Source organism: Ambystoma mexicanum, chromosome 5p (genome assembly GCF_040938575.1).
Source record: "Ambystoma mexicanum isolate Mex_15411 chromosome 5p, UKY_AmexF1_1, whole genome shotgun sequence".
Taxonomy (NCBI): domain Eukaryota; kingdom Metazoa; phylum Chordata; class Amphibia; order Caudata; family Ambystomatidae; genus Ambystoma; species Ambystoma mexicanum.
This window is the reverse complement of record NC_090930.1, coordinates 370,210,704-370,233,867: the sequence shown is the minus strand read 5'-3', so window position 1 is coordinate 370,233,867 and position 23,164 is coordinate 370,210,704. Positions and strand designations below refer to the sequence as shown.

The window sequence follows — 23,164 nt, the reverse complement described above, 5'->3', positions numbered from 1 at the left end:
CACTGTACATCAGTCTTTGCATTACAAATCTGAGCAATGACAGGGTTGTAATCATTAAGGAATTGGCATTCCTTATCACTTTTTAAATGATATGCATTCCTCTGTGGCTTACCAGTAACATGGTGTTGAACAAATGACTTTAGACAATTTTCTGGACCAACTGGTGTCACAGGCACTGGAAAGCCAAATCTTCACTGAGTGTGGTACTTGTCTTTACTTTTATACTTTTTTTATACTTTTATTTTTTCTCTGACAGTCCTTCCCTCTGACCAGTCCCTATGAAATCTTTCCACCTTGTTCTGTAGATCAGAATTCACATGCCGAGCAGGAAAGGGACAAGTAAAATAATTGTCTATTAACTCCATCACACAGCCATCACTTTCTTTACCAACCATCTTTAATCCACAACAGGATCTGTGCCATTATACAATTATTCAGTTCGGTGTGAGTTATAAATTCCAAAATACAAATACAAAATGTACATGTGGAGCCTGACATGCCCGGTACTCTTTCCTCCAAAAGAAATGTTCTGCAGTGCCTAGTGAGCCATTCTCTATATTACATGTAAAGTGTAAAATGGCTAACAATTGGTAATGAAAGTATTGTGATACTCCTACTGGGTCCATAGAACACAATTCCCCTGGTGTCATGTGTTCTATGTCTTCTTTTGTGGATTAGTTTCACAAATCTATTCTGCAATATCATCCAAACCGTACTCAGAGCAACTTAAAGTCACAACAAGTTGCATCTAACCTCTGAGTGTCTTCTATACCAATATCCGCTAGTTCCTCTCACTGTGTCAAGCACATTCATAATTTTACCCTATGAAGCTTCATGTTTTTCTTTCAGTTGTTGCAGCATCCCACATGCATCAATATTTTGAAATCTAGTTCCGGATTGAATTGTATGAGCAACAGGATAACATAATGTTGAAAATTCACTTTCATACAATAAGTAACATTGATATTGAACATTGGTGCGGAATCGGGAAACTTCAGAATACATTCTTGCACAACAATATTCTGCAGAAGAAATTGAAACCTTCTGATCATCCAATCTGCCTCTGGTACTTGTAGGAAAAAGCATAGGGAAACAACACGCTTCTAGCGTCTTTTACCAGACACTGATTGGTACACCTTTTATTGCTTTCATTTGATACAATTCTAAACTGTTAACCATGACTTCACGTGAGTGTAAAGGATTTAGAGTGTAATGTTCATGCAAATGATTCCTTTCTGCAACAGATAGACATTGGAACTGAACTTCACTGCTTTTGTATGTTGACTCAACATCAAGCATAGACAAGTCTAGCAAAGTCAGACTGTCTTTGTATAAATCATTCTACCCCAATAGAAACGCCAATGCATTTTTCACCTTTCTATATATATATACGCTGTTGAAAAATGCTCTTATCTTTAGGGGCAACACCATTTACTAAAACAAATACAGAATCTGCAGTGTCACGCTTCACTTCTACAGTGTTCACATTTTCTTCCAAATTGAGAGGTAAATACACAACTTTGTCTCTCACACCTTGCACTAATGATGTTTGGGCAGATTTGACACCTTTGTTTTCAATCTAACAATAATTTGAACAGGATGCAATGTAATCACTTTAATGTTCTCCTCAATGTACACTAGTTGCACTTCAAACTTATAATAAGTGTCAACAAGATACGCAAACAATGTCAGGTCTTTCAGTAGAAGACAGCTCAAACATATACTGCTGAAAAATCAGATCTTTGAAAGCCTAGGATCGTCATTTCCATATCCTATAGGTGTTTCATCTAGGTACACATATGGCCTAATTCCGTGTCCGGTGGTAACACTGCCAGCGCTAGCAGCAGTTTGCCGGCAGACTTCTAATAATTTACCAGGACTTCCTGGTAACACCGGGGGATTCCAACCCCCGGCGGTCCGCGAACACTGGCACCAGCAAATTGTAAGTTCCCATTCCCATAGAGTCCTATACGACTCTATGGAAATGGGAACCACAGAAGGACTGACACCATTGCTAATGGTGCCGGTGATTTTGTGACAGTCTGCCTACCGTGGCCACTGTGCCCGGCATGGTCAGACCTGTCAGGCACAGCAGCTCTGGCATGCAGACTTGTACTTAGCCGGTCTGGAAACAACTGTGGCGGTAAGATTACCGCCACAGTTTTTTCTGGACCAGCAAGGTTATAATGAGGCCCATAGTCTTTTCAATGCATGATATTTATCATTTTCACTGTAAAAACTAAACTTTCTATAGTTCCAGTCAAAAGTGTTTAATTTAGAAGTGCAAGAGACATAACTTGTGTTTTGCACTCATGCAGTTTAACTAATTTGAGAATGATGTGCAGCCAGCATCTGTATATGATGAAACTGACTCTTACATCTACTTTTATCAAGACAATCTAGAGAGTCACAGTAATATATTCTCTGCAGCATCTTGATCAGTCTTATAACATAATTATTTTTGTGCAAAACTTGCAAAACTCTTGTTAAGACTTTACAAGAAAAATTATCAATATTGCATAAATAATTGCACATCCATACCTCACAACGCTTTTTATGTTTTATTCTAGACTGACCCCAGCTTTCCATTTCTGTATTATCAGACCTTAGGATTTCTTCTTTTTTAGAAATCACACCATTTCGGACTTCATAGTTACATCCACTCTCATCAATAGCAAGGGGAACACTCTTTCCTCAAATGTAACTGTCCTTATTAAAAATCTTTCTGTATTAGAAGTGTGTCTCCAGTCTCCAACAAGCAAGTCACAAAAGTTGCCATGTTTAAGTACATTAACTCTTTCTATATTTATATAGAATGGTGTAGTCAGTTTAAGTACATTCTTAAGTTTATTCAATACGAATATGAACAATTTTTTTTTTAATATGAAAAGCGTTTTTAATTAATACTTTGACTTTTTTCTTTTGCAAAACACGCATTACCACACACCTAGAATTTGGTTTCACACTTCTCCAAAGATGTGTACAAAACTAGAGAGTGGTACATTTCCTATATATATCTCTTACTAGCTACTAACAGATTTGATAAATGCTTTCCTTTCTTACTTTCACTAAAAGCTATCTTGGTTCCATCAATGTGTTCATTTGGCACATTTCTGATTTGTATCTACAGATTTAAGAACACTACTTTTTGAAATATAATATTTTGAAACTTGACTTTCCTGCACACAATTCATTCTTATGGCATGTTGCAGTTGCTTTCTTAAGGGCATCTCACAAAAAAGCTGTATTAAAAAAATGGGATGGCGAAGGTCAGTCATAGTTTCTTTATATTTTCTACATATAATATGAATTAATCTTTATATAAATATATTCAGCATATTTAGGTTTGTAATTTAATACACTTTATATGTATAACTTGGAAAGTACAGTTTTCCATAATTAATTGCAGTGTTTTCTGAAGATGGTTCAAGCAGTAATACAAGTTATGCTATGGTTATGTATGAAAAAAATAAATTTTCCATATCAAATGTCCTTCCTTCTTTCTCTATATGTATGACCTGGCATACCCTATAGTTGATGCATATCTTTCATTTCTTTTGCCCATCCCTTATCATGATTTCTAATGCTGTAAAACAAAAGGTTACTATCATCTATACAATTACCTCAGGTTTCATGCAGTCATACCATCTTGAAAATGTACTGTTCCAACCGAAAATACATCACAAACTGAGAAACTCAGGTACCATCAATTCAAACTCATCTTTTTTAAAAATGTTTTAATATGGAATGCTTCACAAATTTGTGTATCATCCTTGTGCAGGGGCCATGCTAATATTCTCTGTATCGTTCCAATTTGAGTAAATATGCTGCCGAAAGGGAGCATAATTCAAACTCATCTTATTTGCACAACATGCATTTCTGCACACACTTTTTCCAATCATGTAAGGCTAATATATAAGAGCTACATCTGCCTACAGGGCAAAAGGTATTCCTTCACCAGAAATTTGCAGGAAGGATGCATGGTCTTCTCGCTTTACATTCATTCAACACATAAAACTGAACATTTAAAGTCTGCATCTTAGTACTGAACACAATAAACATGGTGTACACTTGCATACCCTGTTCATATTTAAGGCCACATTGAAAACCGTCCAAAAATCTGACACAAAAGGAATTTCAAATTTGGGATCATAGTGAAGATCCTGCTGTCCAACTTCAAAGTACAACCACAGCAGCAATATATTTCAAGAGTTGAGCTATACTGCTTGTTTAATGATACAAATGACTATGTAAACCAATTAATTTTACATCTCCCTGTGCCAGTGCATTGTCTAACAACATAGGAGATTACATAGTAGGTTCCTGCCCTTCCAAAGCACACCATTTTCAAGCAAATTGTGAAACTGACAAATATGGTTGCTGATTATTATTGCTAAATTATACCAACAATTAGATGGGAGTGAAAATACTGCAGTGTCAAAGAACACCCCATGTATAACTCTCCTCAAAGTGCTTGAGTAATGTGGAATGCTATTGAGCAGCTCACATAGCGTAGACAAGATGAGAAAAGTAGAGTTTGACTATGTGGGCATTAAGTTTGTTGGGTTGTGATATATCTGTGATTGGCACAGAACATTTTCTGAATTATAAGCCTATATTAAAAGTAAGCTAATCTTGTACGCCATAATACCCACTTCTTCCGTAACCTAACAATTCATATTTAAGCATGTACATATTAAGAGAAATATATGCATAAACCATGTCATTTGCAGGCTCACACCTATATACAATAAGTATACTTTCACAGCATAAAAGTTTAAATGCAAACTATAAGACCCGAGCCACTTAGCCTCTATGAATTCACCTTCTTCAATTTGCTTCATAATTTCTCAGAAACCATTTACAGGCTGTATTTTTCCAGAAAGGCCAAGACGTCAATAATACCTGGCATACTCTAGCAAGAACTTCATAATACATTTCCCAAACCACTTCCCAAGCAAAGAAATGTTCAATCCAAACTTATCAGTTCAAATTAACTTTCCCAGTAAGCTAGCAGAATGCACAAATCTCCACAAATAAGCAAAAGAACATTGTTGAACATCATAACCAAGTTAGCCTTTGTCGGGTGCACTGCCTTGTAACACTTCTCATATTTAAAGACACATTCAAACACATTCACAATTCTAACACAGTAGAACATCACCAAAATAGGGTCACAGAAAACACCTTAATATCCAACTACAAAGCAAAAAGACAGCTGCAATATTTGTCAAGGGTGGAGTTATGCTGCTTGGTTCACACTAGGGTTTCTTTTGCACCCTCATTCATATCACATCTTGCAATGTCAATGAGAAACAACCTTTAATTGCAAATATATTTTTTGTCACATATAACCATAGCACAACATGTGATACTGCTTCATCAGGCTCCTAACAATACTGAACTAAACTATGGAAAATCATACTTTACAAGCAATACTTATAAACTTGACTAAATCAGACACCTAAAAATACTTAATGTATCTTAGAAACACAATTTATAATATGCATAACATATAGAAAAACACACAATCACTCACCTTCAGCTGCTCCAAATAATGAATAGATCTTCCCAATAGCCAAACAGAGAACATGTGCACACACTGAGTTCTGCAATCGGAATGTCAAAAGTTCACAAAAATGTCACTTTCATAGCTTTCAGTAGTCAATAGCATGAAAAGAAGACAGTAGAAAGCAAACAAGTAAAATGGCCAACACATTTTTATTACAACCAAGAACAGTCAAAAACCCCAACACAATCATTCCAAAGAATACTTTGTAGAACATGTACAAACACAATTAAATAAAAAATGTTTCTTCTTAATTTACAAATTACATAACTGTGACTATAACCATGGTTGCATGCTGAGGGACCTAATATAAACGCGGGTACACGTACATTTTTTAAATGCGCTGGAAAACACATATTGCAAAGGTTTCAAATGTACATAACACATGCCATGAGATGAGAACATCCAAACAGAAATACATGTAGAAATCTGTGCTAAAACATCCTTGAAATAATATGATCACTGCAACAAAATACAAATGCCCATAACCACGGGTTGGGCAGGTTCATGCTCTTGGCTACCAAAGCCCAGCACAAAGTACGACGTACAATTGGAGCATTCATAGCTGTGGATCGAGTCAACCGCCAGTAGTTGCTGCTACCCGTAACATCTTTACAGATTCAAAAAGACATAGGGCCTCATTACACGGTAGGCGGTAGGGATTTACCGGTACCGGTAAAATACCGGTACCGGTAAATCCCTGCCGCCTTACTACGAGGTCCCTTAGCGGGTTGGAGTTTTAACGCCTGCTTTTTGCAGGCGTTAAATACCAACCCACTAAGGGACCTCGGAGCTAATTACGGCACCGCTAAATTGCGGTGCCGTAATTAGCGCCTTCCCCATTCCCATTGAGCCCTACGGGGCAGAAATGGGAATGGGGAAGGGCAATGGCGGAAGGGGGATTTACCGCCCCTCCAACCTTGGGATGGGGCGGTAAATCCCCTTTCCGCCAAGGCGGTGCCGGTATTTTACCGGCATGAGCCATGGCGCTAATAGCGCCATGGCTCACCGCCTACCGTGTAATGAGGCCCAAACTAACCAGGTGTAACAATTAAAAAACATAAAGGTACAAATGAGGGCATGGAATCAGGAACACATGTAAAATTGTGTAGTATAAAATCAATGAAACAACATAATCAAAGCACAGAAATTGGAATCATCATACCCGCGGCTAATGCAATAAGTATAGATGCCTATACACCAACCAAGACATTCCATTGGCTTAGTGGTAGCCATGGCTGTAATACATTTTACAGGGCACCACATTTCATTGTCTGCTGTCATAACCACATCTATTTATAAAACAAAAAAGGTTTCTACAGTATTTTCCTTTTCCAATATACTTAAAAAGTTCTCTGGGTGGTTCTTAAAAGAGCCTTTGGGTTCTTTTTCCAATATATATCACAAAAATATATTTTTAATCAGAGAAATTCTCTTCACCTCTACTACAATTAAAGAAATCTTGGAACATTTGTCTGTGCCCTTTCTTTAAATGATGAATGAATTTTCGTTTCCCAAAAATCAACTGTGCTCCCTGTCAAAACTATTTCTCCACAATTGCAGCATAAACCTCTAATTTCAAACACTCCATCTAAAATAATATTATAGAATCAAAAAAACTTTGCAAGCCAATGCTTTGACAACACATCACCTACGTCCTCACCATCATTATGAACTACATACTCAAAATTCAAAAATTCTCCACGGTCTTCTGAAGAATGAAAGTCCTCTCCTTCTTAAATGGGCTGCATGTTGTAAATATCAATAAATACACCCCGAAAATAGCACAATCTCCTAAAACAACACAGTCTCAAGCAATCCACGTGTTCTATGTAGAAAATCTTGTCATACAATGATACAAGATAATATACAGTTTTATTAGCATATATAAACATCACTCAAAAAATGTATTCTCTAATTAGTTCAACAGCATCTGAGGTACTTGACATCAGATTGTCAGCCACCCACCACACAATGAGCACACAATCAGCAAGTAAATACAAATATTCCACTTTCTCTCCTCATATACTCTTCCTCCATTTCTACTTCTAGTATCTTAAGTGACACACATTATTTCCTTCAACCACACTAAAATGAAAAACTACATGAAATGGGTGGATGACAATTATCCTACAGAGGAAGAACTCAAAAAAGAAGACGCTGAAGAAAATGGACCAGAAGAAAATACACCACATTCAGGTCCATTTGTTATATATGTGTAAAATGAGTCTAACAATAATATATTTGGAACACGTATCAGTAACAACAGATATACTTTATCTACCTACTATCACATGTCTGTACAAACAACATAACTATTTATAAAGTGTAGTATATCTTCAATTGTTTAAATATATTAATAATATTTTCAAACAGTTGGAGAAGTCATTCAAATATCAACAATACTCAAACAAGAAGCACCACAACAAATACCCACAACACGAATCATGGATTAATTAATAGAATTAAAACAACTACTAATTGATATTCAAAAAGAAGTACAATCAATGAAAAAGGACATTGAAAATGTAGACAAATCATGGACAGTAGAAACTCAAGATAATTGGTCTAAAGAAGAAGATGTATCATGTATCATGTATCAAAGCACTTGCGGGACAAGGCCGCAGTGTTGAGCAGCGCAGGTTTGCAGAATATGCTGCCCGACAACACGTAACACGTTGGTTACGTCCATGCTAACAACCCTATAAAATCTGAGGTTTGGACCCTTTGCGGCAAAGCCCTCACAGGACAATGCAGTGGTGTTGAGCAACGCAGGTGTTTGACAACAATGGGGTAGGCGGCGTAGACAGTGAGTGCAGATGATTCACTTTCCAGTCTGCGGCTGCCGGGGAAGGAGTTTTGGCGTTAGCTTGCACTGCGCTTCTTAGCTCTTCTCCTGAGCCTTTCCCCTATCACATCCCCTGCAATCTTCGACCTCTGCCCGACCCTGCCCTTGCTGTGTGCACCCCCTCCCTGTCATGCTTACCTGTGCTATCCCCTCTCAGCCCTCCTTGAGTTCCCCTCTCCCCCTGCCAGCCTGTCCCCCATCCCTTTTCATGGTCATATCCCTGCGTTGTCCCTCGCATTACCTTTAAGCATGCACGTCTGAGCCACTTCCATCCATGTTTTTGCATCCGTTGCACATTCCTGACATGCATGGTCCCTCGCATTGTTCGATCGCGTGTGCCCTCGCGCCCCTTCCATCACTGTCTATTTGCTCTGCGTGTCCTCGGTCTGCTGGGGGTCTCACATTCCAATGAGGGTTTGTGCATCCACCCCACTCTGTCCTCGGCATGCCCCCTATTTTGCGCAACCCCTTGCATTACTTGATCGCGTATATCACTGCGTCCTTTCCTTTTCCTGCCTCCCCGTGCGACGCATCCTTGGTCTGCGTTGTCCGTTGCATTTCCGTGTTTGCATGTGTTCCAGCGCCTTCTCCATCCTTGGCCATGTTTTTGCACCTGCGTGTCCTAGCCTGTGATCCTCAATTTCGTTGGTTCCTGCCACCTGACATCCTTGGTTGCTCGCACTGCTCGTCCTTTGCCCGTGTGCCTCCTCACAATCCCTTGATCATGATTGCCTTGTGCCCTTCCCTGTCCAGCTCTCCAATACTCACGTGCCCTGCCCAAGTATCCTTGCTCCCCTGCTGTCCCTTTCCCTCCCCGACCCCCTGCCGCATCTCTGTCCTTGTTGTTTTGCTCTGTGTTTGCTGTACTCCCCTCTCTATGGTTTCTACGTTGAGTTCTCTGCTTTGCTTGTATTGCTCTGTGTTTCTGCTGCTCTCTTCCTTCTTCTAGATTCCCTCATCAACTATCCATTTGTTTTGCTGTTTTTGCTGTGTACTGCTCTGTGTTCTACTTTGTTTTTTCCCTCTTCTAGGTCTTCTTCCACCGTCTGTTCTGTTTTATGCTGTTAATTGTCTTTGTACTGTTGTGCTCTTCCTTCCTCCAGGTTCTCTTTCATTGACTGCTCTTGTTTCTTGTTGCCCTGCTAACCTGGTTGTTGTTGAACATACTGCCCTGTGTTCTTTTATGCTATCTCCCTAGCGTTCCATCTAGTTTAGTTTAGTTGATCTATTTACCACTTGTTCTTGTCTTGTTCTGTCTCTTCTGCTTGCACCCCCCTGTGTTATCACCCTGTCGCCTTCTACCCCTTCCGTTCTTTTCTCACTCCCCACCCTCATCCCTCTCATCTCTCCTCTTCCAATCCTCCACATCAATTATGGTACACACTTTTTCTCCTATCTTCTCCAACTGCTTTTCTACTACTTACCCTACCCTGCTGACTAAGTCTGGTAGGAAGAAGTTCAAAAAGGATTTTCTGGTCTCCAACTGAGGCCTCCCTATTGCTGATACCTATACCAGCGCTTCCTCCAGACAGACCCTCACTGACTGTGGACTCTTCATATGACCTATATGCTCTCTCTTTTCTCTTCCTCTCCCATTAAATGTGGCAGCCGGGTGGAGGCCCTACTGGCTTCCTTACACTCCTCAAAGGTAATCATTAATGTTTACCTGAAGAGCACCATCTTGGTCCAAAGCACTCAGGCCAACCTCCTCCCCTTTGATGGACGCTTCCTGCGCCTTATCAGTTTCCTTTAATCGCATGCTGTCCCTTTTATCCCTTCTTCAGGTTCCTTTTCTCCACCTCTCTGCAACTTCCCTGTCACCCTGTTCCTCCTCCTGGGCTACCTTGCTGTCTCCTCCTATCTTCTCTTCACACCCTCGTTCTCCTTCTATACTTCCGCAGGGAGTAACTCTGATTTGTACCCCTCCCTGGAAGTTGTTCAAGGATGGCCACCTTCTCCACCTCGCTACTCTTACATCTCACTCAGCTGTCAAACACTCCTCAGGAATCTGCAGTCTCCTGGAAGAAATGTATCTTGATGTCCTTGGTCTCACTGAGACATGGTTCATGGCCAGCTCTGTCACAAGCTTTGACACTCGTCTCCTGATGTCTACAAGATGCTATCCGCTCCCAGATACAAATGGTCAGTTGGGGGTGTAGCCTTGATCTTCCTGGAGTGGATTCCTGCCTCTATCATTCCCATGCAGGCCTACTCCTCCTTCAGATGCCTGGTATGTAGGCTTTCTCTCTCTCCTGGCCACTCTCTCACACTGTCTGATACTGCACTGGTCACCTGGCTAACCTCGGCCCCAGTGCTCTGCCCGCCCAGTTGCACACCTGCACTGCCTCCTGGCAACCCTTGCACTTGTGTCTGTATCTGCAACCCTACAGTCCCTTCACCTACTCTTATCAGACACTTGTTGTCTGTACTTAACCCTTGCACTGCCACCTGCTGGCCGCACTACTTGTTTTTGATCCTGTGCCCTGCACTTGACATGCCTCCCCTTCCCCTGGAATTGTTCCCCTCCCCTCTCCCCTGAACTTGTGCAATCTCAATGTCATTAGGCCTAGTAAGATTGTTGTCTTTGTACTCCCTCTGTTTCCCCTCCCCTGCCTTGTTGGGCCTTGAAAACTTGTGCATAGGTGCGTTATAAATATCATATCATATCACATCATATCATATCATGTGTTGCATTTAAAAGAAAAAGAAAACCCACAACCCCCCAAATAAACTTGTTTTCAACAACTTTGTTTGCTATATATTTACCTTTTTCAAGTATGTACAAATATATGTGTTATTAATGAATAAAAAGTATTTCAAACGTTACAATAACTGTTTACAAACAACACAATCATAACCGTCCACATGTAATTTCTTTTCCCCAAATGTTCCATTTCTATGACTACCAATCCAGCACATGCGGTGCGTTTGGGATAGCCACGGACAGACACCCACAGTTGCTGATACTCATAGACACAATCATGGATATTCCAATGGCACCCCCTTTAAAGAAGCCGCGGATATAGGATTTTTTTTTTTATCAAGAATCTGAGCACAGAATATGACTAATAATAGACACAGTAAAAATAGTACATAAAAATAGTTATGTGAAGTACATAATAACTCATCACTCATAGTCATGGCTAGAGTTCATTCACTTTTCTCTAGCTGCAGTTACAATATGGAAGTTTTGTAGGTAGGTCACATAGATTTTTCATAAATATATACAACAAAGATCATTTTTTGATATTTCAGGGACAAACAGTGTACTTTTTTGCACATTGAGGCCGATGGCCGTGGGTATGGTCGAAGTGAACCCACAGGTACAACCCTCCCCAGTCGTTGCTGAGGTTAACTGAGTCTCCAATACACAAGAACCCATTGGACTACACCGTAGCTGTGGTTGTTAATCTATGTTTAAAAAAATTTATAATATCCTTCTATCTGAAAAAATAGAAAACATAATCAGTTAAAAAACATACAAACTTTAAGAATCACAAGTTAATACACATGTTTAGGACAGTCATATCTTGTATGCAGTGCATCATATACACTATATAAGATATAACATTTGTGCATACAACACTGTTGTACTTTTTGCACATTGGGAAAAACAACTTGGATTAAAAAAACATACAATAATATAAACAATTATAAGAAAATACCACTACAATAAACAAACAGGGATATATAAACTGTGTAAGAATAAACAAAGGACATTATATTAGGTGGTTGTGGGAAAGTTAAGTAAACGTGGAGAACAAGAGAGAACAGGGTGGGATAAGTAAACTTGGAGAACATGGGATAAAAAACAGGTAGAAGCACATATAGCTTTAAAAAATTGTATTTCTTTTTTTGTTACAAAAAAGCATTTTTTGGACACACTAGATGCCCATCTTAATTTAACGGGAAGCAAACACAAAGAGCTTCTCTGCGTGGGGGACTGGAACATTTGGCTGGAGAGTGATGAACACCCTAACTCTGATGCCCTAAGTGAACTCTTGGACAACCATAGTTTAGAGGTCGTCACTAGGGAATCCTCACATAACAAGGGTCACTGTCTAGACCCATAAGCAATAAATGGAGGAGTGGCACAATTCCTTGCCACTCTTGTGGTCAGATCACCATGTACAATTATTTGGACTAGGGGGAATGGGATCAATAGAAGGGAAAGGATGGGAAAATATTCCAGTGTGGATCAGAAAGATGGAGGATTTGGAAAAGATCCCAGGACAGGAAGTGGAGTCAAGGCTTGAAAAGTTAGATCTCAAACTCCACTGTGAGGAGTTTCTCAGTAAAGGGACAGAGATTTTGGAGGAGATCTGTGATAAATATGCACCTCTAAAATTAAAAGTTACAAAAAAAAATCCAAATCATGGTTTGGACCAACACTGGCACTTATGCGTAAACAAGTACGTCTGGTCAACAAAGGGAGGAGGATTTCCAAACAGGATAGAGATGCAGTGAAGGCAAAAGTCCTGTTAAAGGAATACAAGTTAGCTCTCATTACAGCAAAAACAAAGAGTTACTGAAAAGACAAATCAAACAGGCCGGAAACCAAGCTACAGCACTATTTGATGTAGTGGCAAGGTTTAGGAACCCAATGTGTATGGCAGTTTCCTCTACTGCCACCCAGGAACAGGCTGTCAAGGATGGCACTCAAATACGAGTGGCACAAGACACCCAGACGAGTTTGGGTGTTGAAATAAAGGGGACAGATAGGAACACACACCGCGGAAAGGAAAGGGAGTGAAGAGTAGGGAAGAGTAACAAGGGAAAAGGTATAGAGTGAATACCCTCTTGGGGTGTATGCAGAATAGGATAAGAGTATTCCACGAACCTTGGAAATACTCTAGCCTTCTGCACAGTTTGCTATAACAGAGTCCCACGCTGTTTGCTCATAACTTGGAACAGCAGCTATGGGTGTCTGTGATATAGAAACGAGACAAGGGAAGGGGCAGAGGTTGACTGATGGGAACCAGCAGACAAGCTCTGTACAAAGGGTCTACAAACAGTACAAGAGAAGATACAACAGACAAATCCAGGAAAGGAGATGATAGCAAACTAGCAGAAGGATAGGAAGGGAAAGTCGAGTAACAGGATATGATAACAGAGGACAGAAAGGTAGGTGGAGCGCTCAGAGGAGCAGGAAGGCAAGGAGTAAGCCCACAAGAGTGGGACGGTAGGGTAGAAATATCAGAGGAAAAGGGCTACGGCAGCTGGAGTGAGGAAGGCTGCAGAGCAGGGAGCCCAGAGGACAAGGGCAAAGGCAGCCGGAGAGAGACAGGCTGCAGAGCAGGGAGCCCTGTGGACAAGGGCTAAGGCAGCCGGTGTGAGATAGGCTGCAAGCAGGGAGCCCAGAGGACAAGGGCAAAGGCAGCCGGAGAGAGGAGGCTGTAGAGCAGGGAGCCCAGAGGACAAGGGCTAAGGCTGGAAGACAGCAGAGCGTGATCCGCTGTAATGTGGAGAGCCCGGCAGGGCAAGGGCGGGGACTGGAAGGCAGCAGAGCGTGATCCGCTGCAATGTGGAGAGCCCGGCAGGGCAAGGGCGAAGGCTGGAAGGCAGCAGAGCGTGATCCGCTGTAATGTGGAGAGCCCGGCAGGGCAAGGGCGAAGGCTGGAAGGCAGCAGAGCGTGATCCGCTGTAATGTGGAGAGCCCGGCAGGGCAAGGGCGAAGGCTGGAAGGCAGCAGAGCGTGATCCGCTGTAATGTGGAGAGCCCGGCAGGGCAAGGGCAGAGACTGGAAGGCAGCAGAGCGTGATCAGCTGCAGGGTGGAGAGCCCAGAGGAGCAGGGCTGAGAGGCAGGGAGCCTGGAAGGCAATGACTGGAGGCAGCAGGGTGGAGCAATCAACAAGGCAGGAAGCCCAAAAGGCTAGGGCTGTAGGCAGCAGGGTGTAACAAGCTGTAAGGTAGGGTCCAAGCAGGAGTGAGGATAAACAGCATACAAGGATCCGAAGACAACTCGCGAAAGGTGGAGGAAGGACTCTCAATGCAAGAGACTGAGCTCTCGCAGGCAGCAGGCTTTATACTGCCCAGCCCAGCACAGAGGCAGGCTAATTGGTTTCACCTGGCTCAGCCCACCTGCAGACAATCGGCCACCTCCCTCTCTGTTCCTGAGCTGGTGGGAGCAGAGCAAATCCCTAGGGCTTCTGGGGATTGTAGTTCTGATAAAGAAAAATAGGAATAGCCAGGAATGGATTGTTATAGCCAAGTGCATTATGGTAAGTGTAGTTTTCAGGGAAAAATAAAAAGGCACCAAAGTCTTGCAAATGGGAAATAAAGTCCAAATAGTGAATAGCGGTAGATCCAGGAGTTTTCTGTAGATAAATGAATAACCATTTGTCCATATTGATTGCCAATGTATGCGCCCTTGGCGCAGGCATGACAGTATGCCCCTCTCCAGGCCCCTCTCCAGGCTCCCTGAAGACTGACCAACAGGAGGAAGGTCTGTCACACCGTGAAAGAGTCTTATTCCAAAAAGGCATACCATGAAGCACAAAAAACTTTTTAAGGTTGTAATGTGGGAGTCTTGAAAGGTGGAGACGGTATCAATGTGCTGAATCTTTACGGTAGAAATCAGAAAAGACAAAGTCTTTGGAGCAAAAAACCCAACAGAGTGTTCATGAATAGAGGAACTGTGAATGTCTGTTACAGGTTCCATGGCAAGGCTTGCTTTGAAAGGTGACAGTAAGGTGGTGAAAGGTGGAGCCAGAGGTACAGCAGAGTTGGTTTCTTTAGCAAGGTTTCCCAAGGCATCAGACACAGCAATGGCAGAGTCAAGATTAGCCGCAGAAACGTCAGGAGTCACAATGGCGGGTTCTCCATGATTTGTAGGAATTTCAGAAGCCACCGCAGCAGAGAGATCATGAACGGCTGTGGATAGTTCCGATGCTGTAGCAACTGGGAGAGTGGGTGCCATAGAAGAACCAGCGGACAGGGACGCACCTGAGACTGATAGAGTAGAGTCTAGTAGTTTTAGTGCTGCAGAGGCGCCAGCAAGAATAACCGGAGCTGTAATCCCAAAAGAAAAGTTGTTGTCTGATTTAGCAACAAGTTCTGTCCTTGCAGGCAGAGAGGAATGGGGTGCTTCTGCTGCGAAAAGAGAGATGTGAGCTGCTGCAACAGTAGCAGATTTAGAAGTATCAGCAGGGGGAGCAGCAGAGATTGGGCTAGCAGATACAGGAACAGATAATAAGACAGATGTGGGATCATGATTGGGTAGGCGTTCTGCAGGCTTATCTTCAAAGTCTGGTGTGCTCAGATTACTCGGTGGGTCTGGGATATTGACTGATGGAAAGGCTGGATTCCAGGCAGGTACCGGGTATTGTTCAGGATTGGAATCATGGTCTAGAGTCCCAGAACCTGAGTTACTGTGGTTGGAAAGTGAAAGAGCTGTGTCAGACTCTAAAAGGGATGCATATGCTAAATTTAGGTCTTCCATCTGCTTGGTATACATCTGTATCCTTTTCTGCGTGGCAATTCCAGGCATTACCAAGTTGATCTCTAAAGACAGTATTTCGGGTGTAGGACATTGTGTCAAAAGGTCTGGAATGTTGTGTCCCTTCATAGAATTTTTACTATGTAAATAAACAAAGTCATCATAGAGATCTTCGGTCTTTCTTTTAAGGCGGAGGAGTTTTTCTTGTAGCAGGTATGTTTCATTAGCCTGATCTAAAGCTTCAGTATCTGGTGTGGCAGAATATTCTGTTGTAGCAATGGGAAGACTGACCTTAAGGTTATTGTGGTTGGTAGATACTGGGGAAGTATTAAGACCACCGATGGTCAGTATTGGTATTTTGTACCCAGGACTAGGTGAACTAACCTCAGGATACATAATATCGTGTCCTGTCAAATGAGGGTGTCCAGTAGACTGGGGAGCTTGCCAATCAGATCTTGAACATATCACTCTAGCAACAGCGTACTCTGGTTTAGAGACCCCCACAATGAGTGCAATATCCTTGGCTGTAACAGTGTTAGAAAAATTATCAGGCTCAGGAGTGTCTTTCACTGTTTGGGCTAACAAGATCTGTAAGAATTCATTATCTTGCTGTAGCTCTTCAACCGATAAGGACTGCGGATCGTAGTCGCAAATGTCATAATAGTTGTACATGGAAGAAGGGTCAGCTAGCCAGTGGGTATAGTACCGTGCTTGTAAATCTTTGTTTTCTAAGGCGAGACTGTCCTTTAGACTAAGTTTCTTGTTTGCTGTCCTTAGGGAAACCATAGGTTTATGCAAAGGTTTCTTAATTCGAAAGGGAAGCATCTTTGGTCTGTGTGTGCCCTTCCGGCCAACGGAATAAGAAATTTTTGGCTCTTGCATTCTGTCAAGGATGGCACTCGAATACGAGTGGCACAAGACACCCAGACGAGTTTGGGTGTTGAAATAAAGGGGACAGATAGGAACACACACCGCGGAAAGGAAAGGGAGTGAAGAGTAGGGAAGAGTAACAAGGGAAAAGGTATAGAGTGAATACCCTCTTGGGGTGTATGCAGAATAGGATAAGAGTATTCCACGAACCTTGGAAATACTCTAGCCTTCTGCACAGTTTGCTATAACAGAGTCCCACGCTGTTTGCTCATAACTTGGAACAGCAGCTATGGGTGTCTGTGATATAGAAACGAGACAAGGGAAGGGGCAGAGGTTGACTGATGGGAACCAGCAGACAAGCTCTGTACAAAGGGTCTACAAACAGTACAAGAGAAGATACAACAGACAAATCCAGGAAAGGAGATGATAGCAAACTAGCAGAAGGATAGGAAGGGAAAGTCGAGTAACAGGATATGATAACAGAGGACAGAAAGGTAGGTGGAGCGCTCAGAGGAGCAGGAAGGCAAGGAGTAAGCCCACAAGAGTGGGACGGTAGGGTAGAAATATCAGAGGAAAAGGGCTACGGCAGCCGGAGTGAGGAAGGCTGCAGAGCAGGGAGCCCAGAGGACAAGGGCAAAGGCAGCCGGAGAGAGACAGGCTGCAGAGCAGGGAGCCCTGTGGACAAGGGCTAAGGCAGCCGGTGTGAGATAGGCTGCAAGCAGGGAGCCCAGAGGACAAGGGCAAAGGCAGCCAGAGAGAGGAGGCTGTAGAGCAGGGAGCCCTGAGGACAAGGGCTAAGGCTGGAAGACAGCAGAGCATGATCCGCTGTAATGTGGAGAGCCCGGCAGGGCAAGGGCGGGGACTGGAAGGCAGCAGAGCGTGATCCGCTGCAATGTGGAGAGCCCGGCAGGGCAAGGGCAAAGGCTGGAAGGCAGCAGAGCGTGATCCGCTGTAATGTGGAGAGCCCGGCAGGGCAAGGGCGAAGGCTGGAAGGCAGCAGAGCGTGATCCGCTGTAATGTGGAGAGCCCGGCAGGGCAAGGGCGAAGGCTGGAAGGCAGCAGAGCGTGATCCGCTGTAATGTGGAGAGCCCGGCAGGGCAAGGGCGGAGACTGGAAGGCAGCAGAGCGTGATCAGCTGCAGGGTGGAGAGCCCAGAGGAGCAGGGCTGAGAGGCAGGGAGCCTGGAAGGCAATGACTGGAGGCAGCAGAGTGGAGCAATCAACAAGGCAGGAAGCCCAAAAGGCTAGGGCTGTAGGCAGCAGGGTGTAACAAGCTGTAAGGTAGGGTCCAAGCAGGAGTGAGGATAAACAGCATACAAGGATCCGAAGACAACTCGCGAAAGGTGGAGGAAGGACTCTCAATGCAAGAGACTGAGCTCTCGCAGGCAGCAGGCTTTATACTGCCCAGCCCAGCACAGAGGCAGGCTAATTGGTTTCACCTGGCTCAGCCCACCTGCAGACAATCGGCCACCTCCCTCTCTGTTCCTGAGCTGGTGGGAGCAGAGCAAATCCCTAGGGCTTCTGGGGATTGTAGTTCTGATAAAGAAAAATAGGAATAGCCAGGAATGGATTGTTATAGCCAAGTGCATTATGGTAAGTGTAGTTTTCAGGGAAAAATAAAAAGGCACCAAAGTCTTGCAAATGGGAAATAAAGTCCAAATAGTGAATAGCGGTAGATCCAGGAGTTTTCTGTAGATAAATGAATAACCATTTGTCCATATTGATTGCCAATGTATGCGCCCTTGGCGCAGGCATGACACAGGCTAACAAGTTTAACAACTTTTTTGAAGAAAAGATCCTGGATATCCAGAAAAGCATTGCCAAAGTGAAAATGGGAGAACAATGGGAGAAGCCCTTAGAAGAGACAGAGGTTCTAAAGGGAGAAGTTGAGAGCTACCATTTTTAAACCATTGAAAATGAGACTGTGTTGGTCCAGATACTCCATCTGAAGCCAACAAAGGACCTGGCATTTCCAATAGCAGCGTGCACAGCCATTCGTTTGGCAGCAAATCTTGCACCATTTTTAACAAAGTTCATAGATAAATCCTTAATGGAGAGTTATGTTCCAAGTGCCTTGAAGGGAGGACTGGTAAAACCTCTACTAAAAAAGCCAAACTTAGACCCAATAGTTCTTAAAGACTATCTTCCAGTAGCTAATTTATGCTGGCCCACTAAAATCTTAGAGAAAGTGGTTTGTGGTCAATTTCAGGATTTTGTGGACAGCAAGATCCTCCTGGATGAATGTCAGCCACGGTTTCGGCCTAATCATGGAACAGAGAACACCTTATTGGCAGTCCAGGATGATCTGCTAGAAGCCGCAGACGGGGAAGATCCACAATATTGTTGATGCTGGACCTATCTGCGGCCTTCAATACGATCGACCATAAGATCATTCTTCAACACATTGGGATGGTCGGGAGAGCCTCAAAAGTAGTGGTAGAGTGGTTCAGTTCATTCTTGAAGGACAGAACCCAGCATGTAACACTGGGAGGTTTTCTCTCAGAACTACTATGGCTAAAATGTGGAGTTCCACAGGGATCAGAACTGTCACCATTGACCTTTAATCTATACATCCGTCCACTATTTGATATATCAAGGAAGTATGGATTGAGATTTCACTCTTACGCTGATGATACCCAGATTTATGTGGAAACAGAGATATAGGGGAGGCCTTTGAAAAAATTGACCAATGCATGCAGGACATTGCAATCAGCTACAGCTTAATGCAGCCAAAAACAAGGTAATTCTATTTGGAGCAGAGAGCGAGATGAGGCCGAAAAACAAAAGATAACCCCATGGATTCTAGGAGAAGAAATCCAGTTTTCAAGGAAAGTAAAGAACCTCGGATGCATATGGCAGGAAAACCTAGGGAGTGAAGCCCAGGTAGGTGCCAAGGTGAAGGCTGTGTATTATTCCTTGCGTATGCTCAGAAATGTGCTCCCTTTTCTGGCAGCGGAAGACAACCCAGTGGTCGTAGGGATGTTACTAACTCGCACCTCGACTACTGCAACAGCCTACTGGCAGGGATTCCAGCAAAACAGATGATGTGACTGCAAAGGGCCCAGAACGCAGCAGTTAGGCTGATTGCACATCTGAGAAAAAGAGATCATGTGTCAGCCTCGCGCAGATCTCTCCACTGGCTGATGGTGGAAGATCGGGTAAAGTTCAAGACGGCTTGCCTTATGCATGAATGCTTTTACGATCACACACCAAAATATTTGAGTGCCAGGATCCACCACCTGGAGCCAACTAGAGATCTCAGATAGGGAGATAAAATGCTAATGACCATACCCTGGACCGAATAGATCTCAAAGGGGGATAGGAGGTTTTCAGTTTTTGGTCCGAAGTTATGGAACCTACTACCACTGACTATTCGCTTATGTTCATTGCTGGAAAGCTTTAGAAAAGCACCAAAAACCTTCCTATTTAAATAAACCTAGGAGATCTATACTATGGCCGCTATACCTTGATCAATGTACAAACCATAGTTAACATCTGCACCCGAATGCAGTTTATTCTGCTTGGTGCTTGTAAAAAATACTCAAAATCAACAAAAAAAATCAAAATCAAAGGTGTGGGTGGGGAAATTAAACACAATGCAAGTTATTTAATCTTTAGTGGTGGCGCTGAAAAGAACCTTGCTTTTGTTTTTTTTGGGGGGGTTTGTTAACAAACACCTTGTTTTCCTTGTTTTTGCTTTTATGTAAACCAGTAATGTACACTATACAGCTTCCTTTACAATTTTCTTACAGGAACGTTTTAATGTATTCCAAACATTGGAAAGGAAAATTACATTTCCGACATCTGTGAAATGAACTCCATCTTGACAAAATAAAATCACACCATCAGAACGTATAATGTCATTCTCAAAAAATGACATTCCTGCAGCATATAAAATAGCAGCTTTATTGACAAGTTGCCTTGATTCTTCAATGTGTGGACTGAAAAATTGTGTGGACTTCTCCATGTTTCCCTCTGATTTATTTCAGAACAAATTATCTTGGCAGCAGGAAACTGTTTCATTTTGTGACACAATCCTCATGTCAAATTCCTTTCTTGTATCCAATTTAAAAATTAATGTTCTGTCTCCAATCCATCGTCCTCTTCCATTAAGTTAAGAGCTTCTCTTATGAATTTCACTGCTGCAAGAGATATGCCAATTTTCTCTCCTCTCAACAGCATAGGACACCACTCATCGGTACTTATGGTTTCATAGGCCTCAAGGAATCAACCAAAATGTTTAGTCCTGATCACGGTTAGAGCCTTGCATTCCGTAAATAGATGGTAGAGGATTTTCGTCTGCCCAGAAATGTTACAAAATCTGAAATCAGGATTAGTTAATTTCATGCCTTCCCTGGTTGACATGATTTTGTTGGTTTTAAACAGATTCATCCGCATTTTCATAAAATCAGACCTGAACAGTGGATCTGGGAACTTTTTTAGATATTCCAGTGGATTATCCCTGCTCCTGGGCTTGATTGTCGGATTATGAAAAAGCTTGTAGTTGTTAACTTCATTGGATGTTGTAATCCAGCCCAGGGTCCACAACTTCCTCTTTGCTGTCCCTGGTGAGCGGTGAAGGTATTCCAATGATACGCCTAGCACAGCCAGTTTGGCTTTATGTTCGGCTCCCCAAGTGGCAAGAGTGTTCCCATCATCCTTCAGTAGCACTGCTCTTATGATTGCCAGCATTGGGTCTATGCATTTACCGAAAACAATTCAAGTTGTTCCATTCCGCGGCTGCTTTTAGGGAACATAGTCCAAGCTCTCGTCTAAAGACTTCTATAGGGATTGATCGAGGATGGCCAGTGTCCTTTTCCACAAGATCCTTTCCAGGATAGCCCAGTGTTTTTATGGGAGCCAAAGCAAATCCTGCGCTCTGTAGGTTAGAATCGGGACCACCTTAACCTTGTACATCTCCAGAATAGAAATAACGGAATAACAACAGTATCAATGTTTAATTATCAGTGCTTGGTTTGCAAGAGCTGTAGCTTCTCCCATTGAGATGACCCAAGTATGTGTTCCTACCATACTGCCAGAGATGTGTATCCCTAGAGATTTGAAGGATTTCACTACATCAATTTCTTCGGCCCCTTATGACCATCAGAAACATTTCACCATTGCCAGGTTGGCCTTCTTTAACAGCAAAATCTTTTTTTTTAAATTCTAATTTGGAGGTTGTTTTTGGCAGTGTACTCCCTCAGGGCCTGTAACTGTCTCTGTAGGACAATGGTGGTTTGGTCCAAGACGACTAAGTGGTATGCATATAATAGGCAAGGAACCCTTTCCCCATCTATTGTCGGCGGGAAGCATCTAGTCTTTTCCATTGATTTGCCTAAATCATAAATGTACAGGCTGAAGAGGGCTGGTGCCAAAGGGCATCCTTGCTTTACTCCTCTTTGTGTTGGAATTGCTTCGCTTAGCTACCCCTTGGTGTTTAAGTGTACTTCATTTATTTATTTATTTATTTGAATTTATAAAGCGCACAATGGCATGGGGGCATTGTGGCACGGTTACAGTAGGCTAAATTGTTTACAGTTACATGGTATATGAGAAGAAAAACATATGGCATTACATTTAGGTAGATACAGTGGAGCATTTCAGACAGACATTTAACAAACATGATTTAGGCAAGTCCTGGGGTTACAATAGTACCACAAGATCTTTGTCAGCATGGCTAGTTAAAGAACTTGGTTTTGAGTGCTTTCCTGAAGGCTGCGAGGGATGGCTCATTCCTGAGCAAGGTGGGCAGATTGTTCCAGATTTTAGGTGCTAAAAATGGAACGCTCGCCCCCCGGCTTTGGCTGTTTTAACAGTTGGAACAAGAAGCTGCTTGGAGTGTTGGGCTCTCTTAGGTCTGATGGAGGTGGCTTGTTGATTTGTTTCAGCCAGGTAAGGAGGGGCTGAGAAGGAGATGCACATGTGAGTGATGGTCAAGGTTTTGAAGAGTATGCACTCTCTGACAGGAAGCCAGTGGGCTTTGCAGCTGGCCTGTGAAATGTGTTCCCTTTCTGGGATCCTTAATGCTGCTTGGAGTGCATTGCTTTGGGTGATTTGTAGTTTGCTGAGGTTTTTTGTTGAGGTACCTAGAAATAGGGCGTTACAGTAATCTAACTTGGCCCCAATAGTGGCTCTGGCTATGGTGAGGCAGTTTTTGGATGAGAGGTACGGTTTGACTGCATTTATTATCTTAGTGGTGAGTGCTGCCAATGAGGCGATGGCGCTGACTTGGTGCGTCATTGAGAGGTTGGAGTCCCGGGAGACTCCCAATGTATTGACTGCCTCTGATGCCTTGATAACAGTGTTCTCAAAGTTAAAAGATTTATATTGGCTGTCAAGTTTGTTGAGAATTTCCTTTGGTTTTACCAGGAGGATTTCCGTTTTCTCTCCATTTAGGCACAGTCCATTTGCGGCCATCCAGGCTTGAATAAGGGCATAC

At 42.7% G+C, this 23,164-nt stretch overlaps 1 non-coding gene across 1 annotated transcript; it reads right to left on the bottom strand.

The window, feature by feature from the left end:
* Positions 1–3,736: 3,736 nt before the first annotated feature.
* LOC138481852 (U6 spliceosomal RNA) lies at positions 3,737–3,844 on the bottom strand. The gene has a single exon (XR_011274450.1). It is a non-coding gene; the product is annotated as a U6 spliceosomal RNA (small nuclear RNA).
* Positions 3,845–23,164: the final 19,320 nt, after the last annotated feature.